Raw genomic sequence first — 9,657 nt, forward strand, 5'->3', positions numbered from 1 at the left:
ATAAAGACATACCCAAAACTGGGCAACTTATAAAAGTGGTTTAATGGACTCACAGTTCCATGTAGCTGGGGAGGCCTCACAATCATGGTGGAAGGCAAAAGACACATCTTACATGGTGGCAAGCAAAAGAGAATGAGAGAGAAGAGAGAAGAGAGAAGCGAAAGGGGAAACCCCTTATAAAACCATAGGACTTGTGAGACTTTTTTACTACCATGAGAACTGTATGGCGGAAGCTGCCTCCATGATTCAATTATCTCCTACTGGGTCCCTCCCACAATATGTGGGAATTATGGGAGCTACAATTCAAAATGAGATTTGGGTGGGGACACAGCCAAACCATAACACTACTCTATTAAAAACAAACAAAAAAAACTTCCAAATTTCCCATTTTTATTAAAACACACCTACATTTGTTACCTTGGCCAATGAGGCCCTGTGTGATCTAGCTGCAGCCTCCTTCTTTGATCTCGTCTCATACCCTGTTTATCTTGTTCATTGTTATGCTGTCCTCTTGTGTGTGTGTGCGCGCACACACGTGTGTGCTGTTCCTTGAAGGTACCAAACCTTTCCCCAAACCCTACCTTTCCTCCCAGTGTTTCTGCTGCCTGGGATGCTCTTTCTCCAGGATCACATGGTGCAGATCTCACATCGCATCCTTCAAAGGCCATTTTCTCAGAGAGGCTGTGGCCAACCACCAGACTGAAGATAGCCACTTACCTTAATTCCACAAAGTGCATCACTATTTTTCCTCATACCAATGATCACAATTAGCAATGCCATTTTATTGCTATGAGTTTAATGTTTACGTTCCTCCAGAGTTCAGATGTTGAAGCCTTTATCCTCAATGTGATGGTAGTTGGAGGTGGGGACTTTGGGCAGTCATTAGGTTTAGATGAGGTCATAAGGATGGTGCACCATGATGGGATGTGTATCATTATAAGAAGATGAAGAGAGATGAGAGCTCTTTTTCTCGGCCCCATGATGATACACTGAGAAGGTGGCTGTCTGTAAGCCAGAAAGAAAGCCCTCACTAGGGGGCCAAATTATGCAATGCCTTGGTCTTGGACTTCCCAGCCTCTAGAACTGTGAGACAATAAATTTCTGTTGTTTATGCCATTCAGGCTATGGTTTTTTTTTTTTTTTTAATTATAGTAGCCCTGATAGATTAAGATATTTACTTACTGGTTTGTTTTCTTATCACCTGTTTGCTACACTGGAGTACAAGTGCAAAAACCTCATCTGTCTTCTTCTTAGGGCCTGGCGTGGAGAGCAGTATATTGCAGGAGCTCCAAAATACATGTTGAATCAATGAATCAATAAAGACCTCACCCTTGCAGCATCCTAGCTGTGAGTTCTAGACAATTTTTTAAAAATAATAAAGACAGGGTATCACCATGTTTTCCAGGTTGGTCCTGAACTCCTGGCCTCAAGTGATCCTCCCTATCAGTCTCTCAAAGTGCTGGAATTACAGGTGTGAGCCACCATGCCCGACCCCTCTGGACAATTAACTACTTGAGCTCAGTCTCAAAAATGAAAATGACAAGGCTGGGCACAGTGGCTCATGCCTGTAATCCCAGCACTTTGAGAGGCCGAGGCTGGTGGATCACCTGAGGTCAGGAATTCGAGACCAGCCTGACCAACATGAAGAAACCCTGTCTCTACTAAAAAAATAATAATAATAATATAATAAAATACAAAATTAGCCAGGCACAGTGGCGCATGCCTGTAATCCCAGCTACTCGGGAGGCTGAGGTAGGAGAATCACTTGAACCTGGGAGGCGGAGGTTGTGGTGAGCTGAGATTGTGCCACTGCATTCCAGCCTGGGCAACAAGAGAAACACTCCACAAAAAAAAAGAAGAAAGAGAGAAAGAGAGAAGAAAGAAAGAAAGAAAGAAAGAAAGAAAGAAAGAAAGAAAGAAAGAAAGAAAGAAGAAGAAAGAAGAAAGAAAGAAAGAAAGAAAGAAAGAAAGAAAGAAAGAAAGAGAAAGAAAGAAAGAGAAAGAAAGAAGGAAAGAAAGAAGGAAAGAAAGAAGGAAAGAAAGAAGGAAAGAAAGAAAGAAGAAAGAAAGAAAGAAAGAAAGAAAGAAAGAAAGAAAGAAAGAAAGAAAGAAAGAAAGAGAAAGAAAGAAAGAAGGAAGGAAGGAAGGAAGGGAAAGAAGAAAGGAAGGAAATAATGAAAGAAAGAAAGAACGAAAGAAAGAAAAAAGAAAATGACAATACTATGTTGTTTTTGAGGAAAAAAAAGAATAAAATAAAATAATGCAGGTAGAGACCTCAGCCCTCTGCATGACATACAAAGCTCTCAAGAAGTAGTAACATGAATAATAATCATCATCATCCATATTATTTAAACATAAAAGCACTCTCAGAAAGGCAAGTGGAAAGTCTCCCAGACAAAGTTTTATAAGAGTGAAGTTTATTCATTTTGGAGTCAAATCAAACAAGCCAAGCAGCTAATTTTTAATTTAATTTTTTTTTTTGCAGGGTTCAAAGAGTGATCATGTTTTACAGGAACTAATTCACACTAACCATTTAAATGGCAATCATTTATTATTATCTTTCACAGTTCTGGAAATTAACTGGGATCAGTTAACCCTCCCTGGTTGCAATTAGATGGTGCTGGGACTGAGGTCATCTCAAAGCCTTTCCCACTCACATATCTAGTGATTGATGCTGGGTGCTGGGTGGGTTATCAGAAGGAGCACCTCCCCATGGCTTCTGTGTGGCTTGAGCTTCCTCACAGCGTGATGGCTTGGTTTCAAGAATGAGCATTGCAAGACTTGGAGCCATGTAGAAGTTCTATAGCTTTTCCTAACCTAGCCTCGACATCCCAAGGCATTACTTATGCCACATTCTACTCATTAGAAGCCAGACCATACTCAAAGGGAAGGGAAATTAGTCTCTACCTTTTGATGGGATGAGCATCAAGGAACTGGACATGTTCTAAGACCATGATACCAATCAAATTAATAGAAAATTGATGTATGGATCAGGTAATTCTTTAACAATTAACAATAATAAATACGATTGTAAAGTGGATCAGGACATTCATATCAGCTAATCAATGCATTCTTTCTCCTGGTAAACATTATAGTATGATGACTAAGTTGTAGTTCTGAATTTATGCCGAGCAAGATTAAAATGCTATCCACCTATTAACTTTGTGACACTAGGCAAGTTCCTTGACCTCTCTAAGCAGCTTTCTTCTTTGGAGAGTGGATGAAGAGTGCTGGCACATGGGGAGCACTCAATATATGGTGATGACCATTGTAAGCCCCTACTTCTCCCTCAAGTCAAGTCCTTTGTTACAGATGCTCCAACCAGACATAAGGCATGCTCATTTCCAAAGAGGAGGCAAGGATGGAGGGCGCCTTGTCCTCACCTGGGTCACCTGTGGGACTTGACTTCCACTCTCCTCATCGTGCTGACAGTTCTCAAGTGAGCCCCTCTAAAGGCTGGATTCCAGGCTGCTGGGGTGGGTGAGCATGGCAACATCCTCATCACAGCGGGCACGTGGCCAGGGACTCAGATCTGCCAGTGTGGGCGCCAACACTCTCTCCCCAGAAAAGCTGCTTGAAGGCATAGACTAGGGGAAGGGAAGATTAAAAATAAAGAGTGGTCATGTTCAGTTTTGAAATTAAAAGAGAGGCATGGACTCAAAGGCCCTTCAATTCTCTTGGCTTTGGGAGAGAGAGGGTGCTGAGTAGGGGGTCATGGTGGGGGGACACCAGGGGGCTTCCTTTCCCCAGAACCCTAATTCATGGGAACACCCAGAATTGGGCAACTGCATCTCATGGCTCACAGTTGTGGTCTCGCCTGAAACACAAATGGTTCATTTGCTTTGCAGGGTTTGTGAACTAGCAGTCTTAGTGTTTATTTGTTTGTCCCTTACAAAGATTTTAAATTCTAAATTGTAAATGTATTTCAATTGAGCATTGGCTTTCCAGTTAGCTCCAGAATTCCGTATTATCTGTGTCCAGCCTGCTGTCATCATCTACATCATGTACTTTCTTGGCTTCAATGATAGACATTCAGTTTGGTTGCATCCTACTTGCTTTGTGCTTTTTTTGCTCTTACAATGTCTCAAACTTACATGTATGGAGCACCCAGTGTATTATCAGCTATAACCTCAATTACTATCCTAGAAACCCTACAGGGGAGGGATCTTCACTCCATAGAGAAGGTAGCTGAGGATCACAAGAACTGACTTACCCAAATGAGTATGGTTTGTGAAAATGGCAGAGCTGGTATTTGGATCCAGGTAGTATCATTTAGGCTTTGTTTCAGTTGCAAGTGACAGAAAATGCACTTCAAATTGGTTTAATTCAAGGGAAAAAAAAGATAGCAACTGATTGGCTCAAGTAGCCGAGAAGTCCAGGCATGCCTGAATCCAGGAGCTCAAACTCCATCTCTTAACTCTAGTTGCCTCTGTGTTGCACCATTTTGAGGCCAGACCTATCCTTGCGGTGGCAAAGTGGTTCCTAGCACCTCCTAGCCAAGAACCTACCCTCTCACCCACCCCACTCAGGAAGAGAGAGCTTTTATTTCCAAATAGCTCATCTATCTATCTATCTATCTATCTATCTATCTATCTATCTATCTATCTATCTAATGCCCAGAGCATGATGACTCAGACAAGAATAGAATCACATAAGTGGCCAGGCATAGTGACTCATGCCTACAATCTGAGTGATTTGGGAGACTGAGGCGGAGGATTGCTTGTGCCCAGGAGATCAGCACCAGCCTGGGTAACATAGCAAGATCCCATCTCTACAAAAAATATAAAAAAATTATGTGAGCTTTGTGACATGCACCTGTAGTCCCAGCTGCTTGGGAGGCTGAGGCAGGAGGCTCGTTTGAGCCCAGGAGTTCGAGGTTGCAGTGAGCCACGATTGCACCACTACACTCCAGCCTGGGTGACAAAGAGAGATCCTGTCGCAAAAGGAAGAAAGAAAAAAAGGACATAATCATCTCAGAACCAATCACTATGGCCAGAGGTGTAAGACTGTTAGAGGTGTGTGAACCAGAGCAACTCCATCTTGAATAGGGACTGGGTAAAATAAGGCTGAAGCCTACTGGGCTGCATTTCCAAATGATTAAGGCATTCTAAGTCACAGGATGAGATAGGAGGTTGGTACAAAATACATGTCATAAAGACCTTGCTGATAAAACAGGCTGCAGTAAGAAGCCGGCCAAAACCCACCAAAACCAAGATAGCCACAAGAGTGACCTCTGGTTGTCCTCATTGCTACACTCCCACAAATGCCACGACAGTTTACAAATGCCATGGCAACATCAGGAAGTTACCCTATATGGTCTAAAAAGGGGAGGCATGAATGAGCCACCCCTTCTTTAGCATATAACCAAAAGATAACCATAAAAATGGGCAACCAGCAGCCCTTGGGGCTGCTGTCTATGGAGTAGCCATTCTTTTATTCCTTTACTTTATTAATAAACTAGCTTTCACTTACTGTATGGACTCTCCCTGAATTCTTTCTTGCGTGAGAGCCAAGAACCCTCTTTTGGGGTCCGGATTGGGACTCCTTTCCTGTAACAAGATGAGTTGAGGTCACAGTTTCATGCTTGAAGCCTTGGGTGGGGCTAGGCCCACCTGAACTATAGTGAACAAGACTGAGGGATGGAACAGGAAGGAGTATTGATGTGTTCTTTCCAGAAGGGAAAACGTTCACTACCTAAGCTAGCAAAGAAGCTTCTTGCCTTTACTATAGACTTCAGAGGTCTTGAGCACCTTCCGTTAAGGGTGATTAGGTAAACATCACACACTAAATGAGGTTGCTCCTACAATCCTAGTATCCAGAAGAAGTTTACTCTATGTTCTGATCTTTTAGAAAACACTTGTCATTACTGTCTTTCCAGAATCCATTTCCCTTTCTTTTTCTTTTCTTTTCTTTTCTTTTTTTTTTTTTTTTTGGTGTGGGCGGTGGGATGGGGAACGGAGTTTCACTCTTGTTGCCCAGCCTGGAGTGCAATGGCGCGATCTCCGCTCACCGCAACCTCCACCTCCTGTGTTCAAGTGATTCTCCTGCCTCAGCCTCCCAAGTAGCTGGGATTACAGGCATGCACCTTCACGCCTGGCTAATTTTGTACTTTTAGTAAAGATAAGGTTTCTCCATGTTGGTCAGGCTGGTCTCAAACTCCCGACCTCAGGTGATCCGCCTGCCTCGGTCTCCTAAAGTGCTGGGATTACAGGCGTGAGCCACTGCGCTGACCCCTTTCTTCTTTTAATTACACCACCATTTTCCTCTGGGAAACTACCCACTTCCCAAGCAATTCAAAGGGATTATCTCTTACCTCTATGCTACTTCAGGGGCAAGCACGGTGACTCAGTTTGGCAAGTCTAATATTTATCTTCCGGGCTAAGATAATCAAGTTAGAGATAAATATTCAAGCTGAGGCAATAAAACCCAGTCTCAGAACATTTTTAGGAACTACTGAAAAAAATAAATTCTCCTTCCACTGGTATTACTAAGACTTGAGGATGGTGGTTGGAGATTCTGGGAGCCACCAAAGGAAATAAAGCCGTGGTGAAAAAGTAGATGAAGGCAGAGAGTAACAGCTTTCTGCTATTGCATGAGTCCCTGGATCCATTTGTACCTGAAGCCAGAAACACCTAAGGCCTCTTTAGTTACCTAAACAAATATACAACCATTTTTCCCTTTTAATTGCCTTAGTTTGAGGTGGGATTTGTCACTTGTGATGCTGAGAAGATCAAACATGTAGGTTTTTTGTTTGTTTGGTTGGTTGGTTTTTGTTTTGTTTTTCTTAGATGGAGTCTCGTTCTGTTGCCCAGGCTGGAGTGCAGTGGCACAATTTTGGCTCACTGCAACCTCCGTCTCCTGGGTCCAAGCCATTCTTGTGCCTCAGCCTCCTAAGTAACTGAGATTACAGGTGCACGACCTGTAAGACATTACCACGCCCAGCTAATTTTTGTATTTTTAGTAGAGATGGGGTTTCACCATGTTGGCCAGGCTGCTCTCAAACTCCCAGCCTCAAGTGATCCACTTGCCTCAGCTTCGCCAAGTGCTGGGATTACAGGCATGAGCTACCATGTCTGGCCCAACATGTAGGTTTAATTTAAGGCAGGTGTTGGATTCCAGGACAAAGCAAGGCAGAAGGACACCCCTTATATTTGGCAGGGGTACATGGGCCTCTTACTTCCAAGTGCAGGATGTTTGAGAGCTGGAGCCCGTGAGGTGTCAGATAAATATCCTGGATGAGGCTCTATGCTAAACCTCAACCCTTTCATGAACTGCTTGGTCATGTGAACCCTTTGGAAACTCTTTGGAAGTTCCTTCCATGGCCGAGTAAGAATCAGTTCCTGTTCCCACTTACTTCACTTCCCTTAGTAGAAGTGGTTCTGGAAAAAGCAAGCTCTTGAACATTTTAATGTGAGGCTTGACCACACAAGATTTAGGGTCTGACAGACCTGCATTTAAGCCCTGGCTTGGCCACTTACCAGCCATATGACCTCAGTCAAGTTACTTGGCATTTCTAAGACTCAGTGTTCTTATCTGCAAAATGAGTTTACTACTAACATTCAGCTCCTACAGTTTATGTAAGGCTGAAATAAACTGAACACTGGTGGGAACCTAGTAGTCACTCACTGAAAGATAGCGACTATCATCATCATAAAGCAAACAGCATTTCCCTGCAAATGCTCAGTTTTGTCTGTAACTTAATTCAAAGTCTCTCCCTTTGTTCTGTCCTCCCTTACTCACAAGCATTTTTGCAGTGGATATAGCCACACGTATTTGATGTTCTCAATTGATTTATGTACAAACTGTGATTGTTAAGAGCATAGACTCCAGAATTGGACTGTTTAGATTCAAACTCTGCCTCGTTAGTGGCTGCGTAGTCTCAGGCAAATGGCTCCACCTCTCTGTGGTTCAGTTTCCACATAAAATGGGGATGACAAAAATAGTATCTGCCAGCCAGGCATGGTGGCTCATGCTTGTAATCCCAGCACTTTGGGAGGCTTAGGCGGGTGGATCACCTGTCAGGAGTTCGAGACCAGCCTGGTCAACATGGTGAAACCCTGTCTCTACTAAAAATCCAAAAATTAGCTGATTGTGGTGGCAGATGCCTGTAATCCCAGCTACTTGGGAGGCTGAGGCAGGAGAATTGCTTGAACTCAGGAGGCAGAGATTGTAGTGGGCCGAAATTGCACCATTGCACTTCAGCCTGGGCAACAAGAGCAATACTCTGTTTTAAACAAACAAAAAACAAAAACAACAACAAAAATGAAATAGTATCTGCCTCATTGGGATTAAGTAAATTAATATTTAACACTAAGTAAGCTAATATTAATGAATGACACAAGGTAAGAGTTAGTCATCGTCTGTGTGTTTAATACTTCGCCATGTCAACCACATACATGTTCAGTGGCCAAGTACTAACTTCTCTTGGACACAAGCCACTCTGTGCACAGTCAGGTTATGCTGGGTTCTGATTGCTTGGGTCCTGTTGTGGTCCTACTAGTCCCAACACCAGTTAGCAGTACAAAGCCTTATGAATTTTGATGAAAACCCTGGCCATGCCAACATTCCATGTTATATTTGTGTACGATTAATTCACATTATTTTTTTTGCATTCAAAGTCTTGCTCCAATATCTGCTATTTTATCATGAGCAAATTACTTAACCTTGATAAGCCTCAGTTTCCTGACTGTAAAATGGCAAAACTCATAGTACCTACTTCTTAAGTTGTCATGAGGATTAACTGAGTTGTTATGGCAAAGGCCTAGGAATAGGTCTTGACACATTGTAAGTGTGAAATTATTATCTTATAAATGATAATGTCCAGCTAATATATCCTGCAAATGGGATGCTTCCAAATACCCTTTGAATTCTCTTAAAAGAGCTGAAAAATGTATGTTTCTTGATCTTGCACTTTATAGGTTTCAAGCTTGTAGCCTACCTGACAGACACATCCAGTGGACATATTTTACTTGCACAGCCTCAAGTTTCAAAAAATTAGAATCAGTGCCCCCTTTTTTTGTTTACAGACAGGGTCTCACTATGTTGCCCAGGCTGGTCTCAAACTCCTGGGCTCAAGTGGTCTTTTCCCCTCAGCCTTCTGAGTAGCTGGGATTACAGGTGCGCACGTTATGTGGTAGACAACTTCAGACATGGCTCCCAATAGTCTTTACCTCGCCTATTTATGCCTGTTTAAGAAAAACTCAAAACGCCTGGCTAATGGCTCATATTTTAAAATCAGGACCGTTCATATAAACATCTGGCTTTCCAGCTTCTCCTGAGGAATGGGAAGAGATGGCACCGTGGTACACATTCTTTCAGGCTGTCATTTGGAGTTGACACTGCCGTGGTTGCTCACTGTGGAGAAGACAGACACTGTCCAGGTCAGAAACTCCTGGTTTACAACACTCTCATTTTTCTACACCTGGGAAAGTTTCAGGCACTTGCCTTACCTGCCTGGCTCCTGAAATAATGAAAATAATGGCTAACACATACACAGAGCATGCTATGAAGCAGGCACTATCTCAATCCATCCCCACAACAAACCTAAGGGAGAAGTATTGTTATTGTCTCATTTTAAGGATGAGAGGACGTAGAACGGCTAAGGTTGTGCAGCTGGCATGCGGCAGAGCTGGGAGTTGCACACTCTGACTCCCAACT

Source organism: Papio anubis, chromosome 18 (genome assembly GCF_008728515.1).
Source record: "Papio anubis isolate 15944 chromosome 18, Panubis1.0, whole genome shotgun sequence".
Lineage (NCBI taxonomy): Eukaryota > Metazoa > Chordata > Mammalia > Primates > Cercopithecidae > Papio > Papio anubis.